Source organism: Marmota marmota, unplaced genomic scaffold, assembly GCF_001458135.2.
Source record: "Marmota marmota marmota unplaced genomic scaffold, marMar, whole genome shotgun sequence".
In the NCBI taxonomy this organism is placed as follows: Eukaryota; Metazoa; Chordata; class Mammalia; order Rodentia; family Sciuridae; genus Marmota; species Marmota marmota.
In genome coordinates this window covers 8283950-8295885 of record NW_026000249.1, presented here as the reverse complement: position 1 = coordinate 8295885, position 11936 = coordinate 8283950, and the positions used below count along the sequence as shown (strand labels likewise).

The following is an 11936-nucleotide window of genomic DNA, read 5'->3' as shown; positions in this document are numbered from 1 at the left end:
CTTAAAAAAAAAAAAAAAATACTTAGAATCTGCTTTGAATGAATAGCTTTACTTTTTTCTATTATACAAAGAACACTGAAACATTACTTTGAGTACCATATTGGAGTCCTACAGCCAGCCTCTAATTGCTAAATACACCAACACTGATATATATGAATAAATCACAATAATGCTAATAACACTAATTAAGCACTAATTGAGCACTTACAATGTTCTAGACTTATTAATTTGACATGTTAATCTTAGTTAATCCACATACTAGCCTATGAAGTATACACTACTCACATGCTAGGAACAATAGGCCAAAGTCAAATAACAAATGAAAGACAGAGCTGGGATTTGAACCCAGCACTTTGACTCTAAAACACCTGCTTATGATCACTGCACCATACTGTCTGGATCAGCACCTTGTGCGTTTGCAAAACTGAGGTTTTTGTTTCTCGGATGTTCTTTGACTTTCCTGCAGTTAAGCGGGAATGTGTTCTCCCAATCTGAGAAAAGAAAAAACAAACAGGCAAAAATCATGTTTACAATTCTAAACCCACTCATTAACAATAAATTTGTTCCCCTAACAGTCAAGGTATGTCAATATATTTCTTAATGGGCATATCATCATATGAAAACAGCTGTCAGGAAAGGTAAGAAACCAATTTCCCCTTGGAAAAGGCATGGTAATACCAAATCATCCTTGACTAAGATGCCTTATGTTCTTTCATTTAACAAATATTCACTGAGCTGTGCTGACGGAAGGGACACAAAAGGTGAACAAAATACACATGACTGGGTGAGGCAAACACAGAGGTAAATAAGAAATAGTAATAAATTACAAATTAAAATCTGTCTCCCCTATTAGACTAAGCTCCAGGTACCCATAACAGCACCTGGCACATAAGAAATATTTATTACATAAATAAATAAAAGCAAAACAGTAATGTATGACAGTATGACAGGTGAAAAATACTATGGGAGCCCAGAGAAAGAGTTCTATTCTAGAAAGGGAAATGAGAGAAGGTTTTTTCTAAAAGAAATGACCCACAAATCTTATGACTGGGGGCTGGGGTCATGGTTTAGTGGTAGAGCGCTTGCCTAACACATGTGAGGCCCTGGATTCGATCCTCAGCACCACATAAAAATAAAATAAAGGTATTGTGTCCATCTACAACTAAAAATATTTTTAAAGCCAAAACAAAACAACAACAACAACAAAAAAAAAACCTTATGATTGAACTGACATTATCCAGAAGAAAAGACAAGGGCAAAAAGAAGGTAATCTTATGAACATACATATTCTACTATACTTAACAAGGATGTGAAATAAGAGTAGAACTAAAAATCAGAATGAACTGCAACCCTAATGATCATGCTGCAATTAGAGTGGATAGAGAAAGATGCCTGTCAAGAATGAAAAATGGGGGCTGGGGATGTGGCTCAAGTGGCAGCGTGCTTGCCTAGCATGCATGAGGCACTGGGTTCAATTCTCAGCACCATATAAAAATAAAATATGGTGTCCACCTAAAAAACTAAAAATATTTTAAAAAATGAAAAAGGCTGCTTTTTTCCACCTCTGCAGGCTTCCTCTTCCTTTGCTGCCTCCCTTTTCTATTTCCACTATGCCACTCCTTTGTCTTCATCTTCCAAATAAATTTCCTGCCCTGTAATGCTTGCTTCAGGCTCTGCTACTGAGGAAACCCAAGCCAGGACACTTGATTAGTCCATGAAGTAAGAAACTATGGAAAGACAGAGGAATTCAGAGAAGTCTACCTACCTCATAAGGAGGAAAGACCACATCACAGGCAAAGTTTTCCTATTTCACAAGCTTCCTGGAACTGGCCACAGTTCCAATTTCTGCCAAGGTAAAGTACTTCTAATGGGCAGCTCCTAGTATCGATCATAACACACCCTGAGAAGTATGCTAGAATTAGATGCAGTAGCCAGACTGGAGAGTAGACTGAGATAACAGCAATATGCAGTTATACTTGGTGGGGGTTACTTAAGGAGTCTGCCCATTCGTGGACCCTGGTAGCAGAATGTTCAAAGCACCAGACAGGACTGGTCTCCCAGCTATGGCAACTTTCAGCTAGCCTTCCAGTGCTGAGGCCAATGGTAAACAATAACAAATCACTACTTCTTAAATTCTGATAGTCTCCAAAACTGGGCACTTGCCTGGCAGCAGATGTACAGAGATCTACAGGGAAGCAGAAAACATTAGAACTTATATTTTTATCTGTTTTCTTATTAATTTTTCTATTTCTAATGTATATTTAATCATGCATACAATGAGTTCAGTAGTATTGGCTATAAATAATCAAATATACTAGGGGTCCATTCTCAAAAAAAATTTACTGTGAGGAGCTCATGGTCCCCAAATTTCAAAGAACCCTGATTGAAAGAGACCATTCCTTTCAAAAGAGAAGAAAGGAACACAAAGTAATTTTACACTTAAACAAATAGAAAAGATTAAGCAGATCTCCAAGGATAAGGTCTGAGTATTGAAAAATCACATTAAGTAAGAGAAAAGAGAGGCCAGATTTGGCAAACCATAGGAAGTCATTAAGAGAAATCAAAGGTAGGTTAGGAGTCACTATCAGGTGGAAGAAATTCATAAAGGTCAGTACTGGCCAGAATTGTTCATTGGGGTCACCTGGTCAGCAGCCATAGTAACAGGATGAAATAGCTGTCATGTTTTTAAGTACAGAAGTTCAGTTTTGAAAGGATCCTTCTTAGATACAAAAGTTAAGCCTTCTTTTGTTGCGATTTAATAAATAAAAGATTAGTAGATATCAAAATTTCAATTATGACCACTTAATCTAACCCTTAGTTCTAGATGGCTTGCATTTTAAAAAATAATTTCACCTTAAATTAACACTGGATGTTCATAAATCAAATTTTAAAAAGTTTCCCAGTGGGCTGGAGGTATAGCTCAGTGGTAGAGCACTTGCCTAACATGTGCTAAACCATGGATTTCATCCAGAGTGTTTCAGTCTGGATAAAATGGAATAAGGACATTCTGCCCGCTCAACCCTGTTTCTCCCATGGAATGATGCTATCAACCCAGGCAGAATCCATGAAGCAGCCATTTAAGGACTGTAGCAGGCAGACTCTAAGATGCCCCCAATAATCCCCACACCTCCTGGTTGATTTATGCCCTATGTGATCCCCCTTCCTTTGAATGTGGGCTGAATCTAGTGACTTGCTTCTACTCAATAGAATATGGCGATGTTGTTGAGATGTCACTTCTATGACTAGATTTTAAAAGATTGTGACTTTCCTTCTTCCTAATAGACTCTATTGCCTTTGCAACTTGTTTTATATGAAGTAAGCTGCCATGTTTGAGGGGCCCATAAAGACTGGGGGAAAGCCAACAAGGATCTAATTAAGGTCCTCAGTCAAACAGATTATGAGGGACTGAATCCTGCTGACAACCACGAGCTTAGAAGTGGATCCCTCCCAGTCAAGCCTTCAGATGGCTATAGTCCAGCCAACTCCCTTAACTGCAGCAGCTCAAAACAGATCCTAAAGGTGGCCCAAGCAAACTAGGCCTGGGTTCCTACACTGCAGAAACCATGAGATCATAAAAGTATATTGTTTTAAGTCACTAAAATTTTTGTTAATCTGTTACATAGCAATAAATAAGCAACGTGAGGACTCCAAAAAGTAAATAGTAGAAGGTAGAGTAAAAGAACATCAGAATTTGAAGTACTGCTGAAGTAGTAGTAAGTTTACATTTTTTTCCCCTTCAGTTCAAGGAAGCAGAAATTCAAATTAGAACCACAATAAGATATCACTATTCACCTGCAGCATGCTTAAATTAAGGGGAAAAAATACTAATAATACCTATTGCTGGCTAGAATGGAGAGCAACTAGAAATCTAATACCTTGCTAGCAGAAATGCAAAGTGGTACAGCTTCTCTGAAAAAGAGTTCAATAGTTTCTTATAAAGTTGAATATATACTTACCATATGACAACAATCCTACTCCTGGATAGTTACTCTAGAGAAATGGATTTCTCTGTTTACACAAAAACCTATATACAGGTTCACAGGGTAAATATGGAAAACAGTCCAGATGTCCTTCAATGAGTGAATGGATACATAAACTGTGGGACATTCACACAATGGAATACTATGTAGTAATAAAAATAAATGAACTGCTGATACACACAAGCTGTATAGATCTCAAAGGTATTATACTGAGTGAAAGAAGACATGCTTAAAAGGTTAGACATTTCTATAACATTTCCAAAAAGACAAAACTATAGTGATGGAAAACTGATTGGTGGCTGTCAAAGGGTTTATGATTAGGGGAGGAGAGATGACTATATCTGATTATGGTGATAGTTACAGTTACACTAATCTATCTGTTAAAATTCACAGAACTATAATACAACAACAATTGTTTTGTATGCTAATTTTTTAAAGTTTTTTTTAGTTGTAGATGGACACAATATCTTTATTTATTTATTTTTATGTGGTGCTGAGGATCGAACCCAGTGCCTCACACATGCCAAGCAAATGCTCTACCACTGAGCTACAGCCCCAGCCCTTGTATGCTAATCTTAAAGTGCTTTTTTTTTTTTTTTTAACTTCATAGAGCTAGCTCTGGTTTAGTGTCTTTAGGTCTACAGATACTAGAATCCCTATAGGCCGACTTTGACTACCAATGACCTTCCTAAATCACAACCAGCAGCAATATCTTCTGCTATAAGCTCAGAGTACTAAGGAAAACACTTGCTCTTTCCTCTGTCTTCTGTTTTAATTTTCTATTCATGGGCAAAACTCAAAAACAGAGATCCCAGTCAGAAGGTGCTGCCCATCCATTCTTTACTCAACAGATACTTGCTGAGCATGTTCCAGCTACAAGGCAAGGAGATAATGATGAATAATTATGATTCATTCCCCTACCAGGTTCACAGTATGATGAAGAACATAAGCATATACACAAATAATTTCAAGACAGGAGATATAGACTCAGAAATATGCTCACATACTACTGGAGTCCAGAAAAAATTAGCTTTACCTGAGAAAGCCAGGAAATATTTCATAAGGCATATAAGGCAAAGAAAGTCATCCCTGGAAACACAAGAGCATTTTATATTTTAGGAATGTTTTCTGAAATGGGGGACAGAGGATATATAGAGCAGAGGTTGGAGATATAAACCTGGAGAGGTAGGTTATTACCAACTGTGAATGTTCTTATAAATCACAATAAAGAATTTGGACTTTAACCTATCAATCAGGGAAGGTAATTCCAAAATGTTTATTGGGCTGGGGCAGATAATAGAAATGAAAAAAAATCAACCTGGGTAGAAACTATGGGACACTATGGAGAGTTTTTATCTAAATGAGGCAGCTGTTACTTAATGGTAGCTCTCTCAGGCTGCCATCCAGAGATCCTGGCCCATTGTTGCCTGATGCAATCTTCCAAGAGAATCTAAACATGTTTTATGTATGATCTTATTTTAAAATGTTTGCAAGAGTATATTTCAGCAAATTTAAGATGCTATCGATTATAGGGTACATCATTATTTTATGTACTAGACATAAAATAACCACCACTAACCAAACTGTGGCACTCTGTCAATTTTAAGACATATCACCCAATCAGAAATGCTAAAATGTGGGAAGGAAAATGTGCCTCTTAGAATCAATGAAATATAGTAACTCTCATTTTCTCAAAACATTGCATGGATTCAGTATGAAGCCACCAGATTGCAAACTCTGTTTAAGTGAAAGGAAGCCTGAAGGTAATCAGATGAGATTCAAGCTGTAGTAAGTTCTCTGTGGGGCTGTCTGGTGATAAATTGAGAAAAAGCTGGCAACAGAATACTAATGGGAGTTTCCCACAATAATCTAGGTGATAGATGGTAAGGGTTGAATTAAAAATCAGAGCAGTCAGAATGGAGAAGAGGGAAATAATTTAATGTAACAACTCCTACAAGTCTCAGACTGGGCATGGGGAGTGAGGGAGATACAGTCATTAAGGAGGATTCCAAGGTTTCCAGTTCAAAAAAACAGATGGATTGTTTACTCAACAATACTTACTGGGTATGTACCATGTGCCAAACACTCTGCTAGGTGCTGGGGGTACAGTGGTGTACCAGACAGACATGGTCCCTGCCTTCTTGTAATTAACAGTTTAGGAGGTAATGCCATTGAATGCAGTAGGGTATTAAAGGATACAAGAGTAGCACACAAAGAGAGACAATCATGTTTATGGTGGAGAAAATAACAGTTAGGGGTATGCTAAATTTGAGTGACTGTGAAATCTCACTATTGAAATGTCTCATAGGCAGTAGAAGCCTGGGTTTAGAGCCCAGGAAATAAATCAGGTCTGGAGAGTCAGATTAAGAAAGCCATCAAGTTACCAATAATAGCTGAAGTGATTAGAGAAGATAAAACAGCCAGGGAGAGCTCAGAGGGTAAGAAGTGCCATAGGAGCAAAAGCAGAACACTGGAGAACTGAGACATTAAAGATAATGAGAAGAGGAAGACGCAAACAAGGAGGCCAACAAAGAAGCAATTTGGAAAGTAAGAGGCTGAGGAAAACGGGGATCTTTAAATCAAGAGTGACTCTCATTACCATGTAATCCACATCTGCCTTTACATATAACTCCACACAAAAGTAATTTATTTTGGTAATGTACAATTCAGATTTTCAAAGTCTATGGGTATTTTGCATGAACTCCAAATAGGTTTATCAGAACTCCTCCTTATTTAGAGAGCTATGATATTTTTAAGTATAGCCACAATCTGTTCCTTTTATCTTATAAGCACTTGGATTTTATATGTATCTCAGTTTGACATCTAGCATATGAGTCAATGGCAGAGTGATGGTAATTCCTTATTTCTTCCTATTTTCCTTCTGCATGAGCTATAGCCTACCATTTCAAGACAAAAGTAAAACTAAGAATATATGTTGATGCAAGGACCTCTCGTGTCAAAGTACTGGGCATTGGGCAAAATGGATCTAGGCAACACAATGAAGAAGTCACATTATAAGATCATGAGGTTCTTGACCCAGATCCCTGTAACAGGTGAACCCATGATGTGGAAAGATACTCTGGTCCTGCACACTTATTCAGAAAGGCCCTCAGAAATCTCCAATTTATAGGAGAGGAAAACCAGGCCTAGAGTAGTTAGGTGGCCTCCCCAAAATCAGTCTTGTGACTGGCAGCCAGTACTCTTCATTACGTCAAGGTGGCCTGACTCTATCCTGCATATAATAATAATAATAATAATAATAATAATAATAATAATAATAAATGTCATACATTAAACAAAGTCCACAAAAGTTGGGCCAAACAAATCAAATCGGAAGCAAGTTAACTTTCAACCTTATAGTCCCATGAGCTCACTCACTGCATCTAGTCCATTAAGTGCTCTTACCCTTCCCTCTAGGTTTTATCAGTTCCACACAGGCTCAGGAAAACAGATCATCTTCCTAGATCTTCATTTTTCTGGTTGCTGAATCTTTCAGCCTGACCTGCAGGCTCAGGACACAACCCATCATCATAGGTCTTACTTAAAGAGGTTCCCTTAGCTTCATCTGGAATGTTTCAGAAGTAGATTCTAGAATGATTCTTCAATAGGTTGTCTTGGTAACAACAATGTAAGATGCAAATATGCTAGTACCTGCTAAATGAAGGTGGGCAACACAACCCCAATGAGATAACCACTTTTTGCTTTTTAAAAAGGTAGATTCTAGGTGCTTCAAGTTTTCTTTTGGCCACAACCACCTCCCCGTTAACTATTTGTGTGTTCATGAACATAGAAAATAAAAAATAATTTGTTTCTTAGAAGAATGTCAAGACTATTAGCTAAAACAAGGCCTAAGAAAGATTCATGGCTTTCTTTTCAAAACCCTCTTTTGGGGCTGGGGATGTAGCTCAAGTGCTAGTGTACTAGCCTGGCATGCGTGAGACCCTGGGTTCGATTCTCAGCACCAAATAAAATTTTTTTTTTTTTTTTTAAAGAGAGAGAGAGGAGAGAGAGAGAGAGAGAGAACGTTAGTATTTATTTATTTTTTTTTTAGTTATGGGCGGACACAACATCTTTGTTTGTATGTGGTGCTGAGGATCGAACCCGGGCCGCACACAGGCCAGGCGAGCACACTACCGCTTGAGCCACATCCCCAGCCCCAAATAAAATTTTTTTAAAAAGATATTGTGTCCACCTAAAACTAAAAAATTAAATATTTTTTTAAAAACCCTTTTTACCATTGTCTTAAATGAGATAGTAAGCTTATGGTGAAGTCTTTGGGAAAGTTTTTAAAGCATTTTCTTCTAGAGCACTTATTCTTGTCTTGGTTTCATCCATATATTCATTCAACAAATATCTTGAGCATCTATTATATATTGGGTACTGCTCTATACCCTGGGAATATTTCAATTAATAAAACTGACAAGTCCCTTCCCGCTTGAAATTTACAGCCTGGTAGGGAAAATAAATTCATACATACATAAATACATATATACACACACACATACACACATGTAAAATAATCATAAAAAATAAATGTGAAATAATAAATAACAAGTATGTGTATTGTGGGAGTAAGTCAGAAAATCAAGCAAAGAGTTCTCTAAGGAAGTCTTCTTTGAACCTGACATCTGGAGGATGAACAGGATTAATTAGGTGAAGGTGTTGATAGAAGGATGGAGTCAAGTACACACTTAAGCTTAGGCTTCTGACCTGGAATAGATAAATGGAGTCTATGATTTGAGGTCTTTCAGAGGAGAATCTAGGTTTAATAAGGTCTTAGTTTACTGAAGTTGAAGTTCTTATTTTTACTAGTAAAAATAATGTTACTACCAAACACAACAAATCTGTTACTACCAAACACAACTCCTATTTTTACTTCGAAAAAGTGCACAATCTTAGCTAGGTATGGTGGTGTATGCCTTTAATCCCAGGGACTTGGTAGGCTGAGGCAGAAGGATCACACGTTGGAGGCTAGCCTCAGCAATTTAGCGAGGTCCTAAGCAACTTAGTGAGAACTTGTCTCAAAATTAAAAAGGACTGGGGATGTAGCTCACTGGAGCACCCCTAGGTTCAAACCTCAATAAAATAAACCAAAAAAAGTACATAATCTGAGTCTTTTACAATTCATTTACATGAAACTGTCTTAAAAAATAATTTTTACACTTTAGTGTGCTTATAAATCACAGAACCCTGGGCCCAATTCTTATAGGTTCTGATTCAGTAGGTCTGGGGTTGGGCCTGGGACTTTGTATTTAGCTGTCCCAGGTGATGTGAAACATACTTTGGCACTTCTCTACAACCTAATATAGGTTTTCATTTTGCTTAATCTTTTTCAATTCATTCTTTCATGACTTTTTTTTTTTTGGGGGGGGGGGGCAGTGCCAGAGATTGAACCCATTTTGAAGTCAAACTATATTCTACAATGTCCTTGTGATTTTTATGGTCTACACTCAGTAATATCACCAAAACAATGTTGTGATATACAAATAAAGCAAGGCCATAAGCTAAAGCTTTCAAATATTTGGAAAGAATGAGAAAAATAACTATTATAAGCCAACTGAGGTATTTATAATAAAACAAAATGTTACTAATTTACCCAGTGAGGTGAACTGTTATTCTTACCTAGTGAAAAGGCCAATTTACAAAAAGAAAAGTAACATAAATCAATCTGATGTAACTCATTAAAATAAATTTTTATATGCCTTATGACTCTTTAACAAGTTAATGACAGCTATTTGTAATTAACATTTTCATTTTCTGATAAAGCTCTAGATTTTATGTTATGTGAGATAAAAATCACCTCCCTTTCAAATCTGTTACTACCAAATACAACTCCTATTGAAATGCCACATTCCTTCTGGTATGGCTACTTAAAAAGAACACTATGGAAACAAGTTGGTTAGAGATCAAATATTTTTCTAGATTATTTTTCCTGAGAAGGTCATAAAGTTTATATAGGGCCTAGAGCAAAATACTGTCATTTTTTAAAATTAAAAATTAAGTCCTCTGTGCACATTAATAATAGGAAGATTATGAAAGGGAACCAGGCTAGGCTCCCTTGCAGTTAAGGGTGATCATGTAGCATAGTTCTGGCCATTGAGCTATAACCAGAAATCTACTGCTAAGGCTTCCAGAAAACACATTTCCTGATAAAAAGGAAAAAGTCTCAGCTGACAGGAGCCTTTTCCTCTTTGCCCTTCCCCCATTCTGCCTGGAAACAGAACACAATGCTGGGAGGAGGGGCAGCCATCTTGTGAGCATTAGGAAAAAAGCCTCACACTGAGAATGATAACAGGAAGATGGAAGGATAAGCCCGAGACATGGATAGCAAGGTGAAGCTGCTTATTTCCTGGCTTTTTATTATGTGGGATAAAAGGAAAAAAAATCTTCCATGTTAAGCACCTGCTATTTCGTTTATTTTATTATATGCAACCAAACACATTCTCTAACCAATATACTTGTAAGGTGGTTTGAATTGTGCCTGGCTCATAGTAGTCAATACATGTTACTAGCAGTTGTTGCTGTTATTGTTATTATTTGGCCAACATTCTTCTTGCTAACCAGGTGGCCAACAAATATTCCCTTAACCTCCTTATAATAGAACCTCAATTTTCCTTTTTGTAATTAACCATCTCTAAATTTTCAGGCATATGTTTTGCATGGGACTGACCACTCCCCCACACACTCTTAAGTGTGGGCCCTGGCTTAAGCCAATTAGCATAGCACACTTCCCAAGCAACAGTGACTGTTCAGGAGTAGGTACATCCTCTTCTGTTAGCAAAAGAGCACTTGAGGGGCATTTAGCTCAAGACAGACAATGTGAATGAATCTCAGGGCTCCTGGAGAGAGCACTGGTACAGAGACTCACCTTTCTCCCAAGAGTATGGTACTGTGAGCAATGTTGCCCCTATGAGGAGAGCCTATCTAGAAGGTGAACTTGATACATAGAGAAGGGCAAACAAAAAGGTCAGGGATATGGAGCTGGAGCTTTCTATCATAAATCTCTGAATCAAATCTTACCTTGGGAATTTTCAAACCAGATTTCTTTGAAACTAATTTTGTTAACTCTATTTAAGTGGGATCTTCTGTCACTTGTAATTATAAGATTCTTTCTGATAGTGTTAAATGAAAAAAATACATAATTTTAACAAATGGACCACCTAGAGGGGAACTTTCCAAACTCTGGTCTAGTGCATCTGTTTAATAAAATCTACAAACACAATATAAATTTATACCCAAATCATCTTTCCAAAAGAAAAAAACAGCAATAGCAGTGATGCATGCCTACAGTCCCACTAACTCAGGAGCCTGATGCAAGAAGATCGCACCTTAGCAAGACATTGTCTCAAAATAAAAAATAAAAAGGGCTGGGGATGTAGTTCAGTGGTAAAGCACCCCTGAATTCAATCCCTAGTACCAAGGATAAACAAGTAAATAAATAGAGAAATAACCAAGAATTCATACAGGTAAAGAACACCAACTTGGTGAAAGGAATTTTCAGCTCACTGTTCTAGAAGGAATGGTATAAGGGACTAGAGTTAACCTGAAGAGGAGAGAACCAGGGGTACTCTATGGCTGACCAAGACTGGGAGAAGGGCTGGCATTCTGTAGGAGGTGGGACATATGGGGACCAAGTAGGTACACTCTGGTTTCTTGGTATAGAATTGGGACTAGTGGATGAAAGCTTCAGGGAATAGACGTGAACATGATAAAGGAACATTACTAATCTAGGTGGTTCAGGACTGGGAAACCCTATCCTTGGAGGGATCTGTGCAGACACAGGTGAGGTCATTGTGGGGGGGATAATATCAGATGGGGCCTGGGTCAGTGCTTCATCTGCTTGGTTGTTGTTAGGATCATCAAATAAGCTTTGAGAAAATACAGATTGCCAGCCTCCTTCACCCCAAGATTCTGACTCAGCAGTCACCTTTTCTTCAAGTTAGATGCTTATAATAC

At 37.6% G+C, this 11936-nt stretch overlaps 1 protein-coding gene across 1 annotated transcript in view; it reads right to left on the bottom strand.

Moving 5' to 3' along the window:
• Positions 1–11936, bottom strand: part of Ppef1 (protein phosphatase with EF-hand domain 1) — a 135145-nt gene that overhangs the window by 112653 nt on the left and 10556 nt on the right. The window contains exon 2 of the mRNA XM_015487974.2: positions 369–491. The gene's annotated coding sequence lies outside the window, so the exon portion shown is untranslated. The remainder of the gene's footprint in view (positions 1–368; positions 492–11936) is intronic.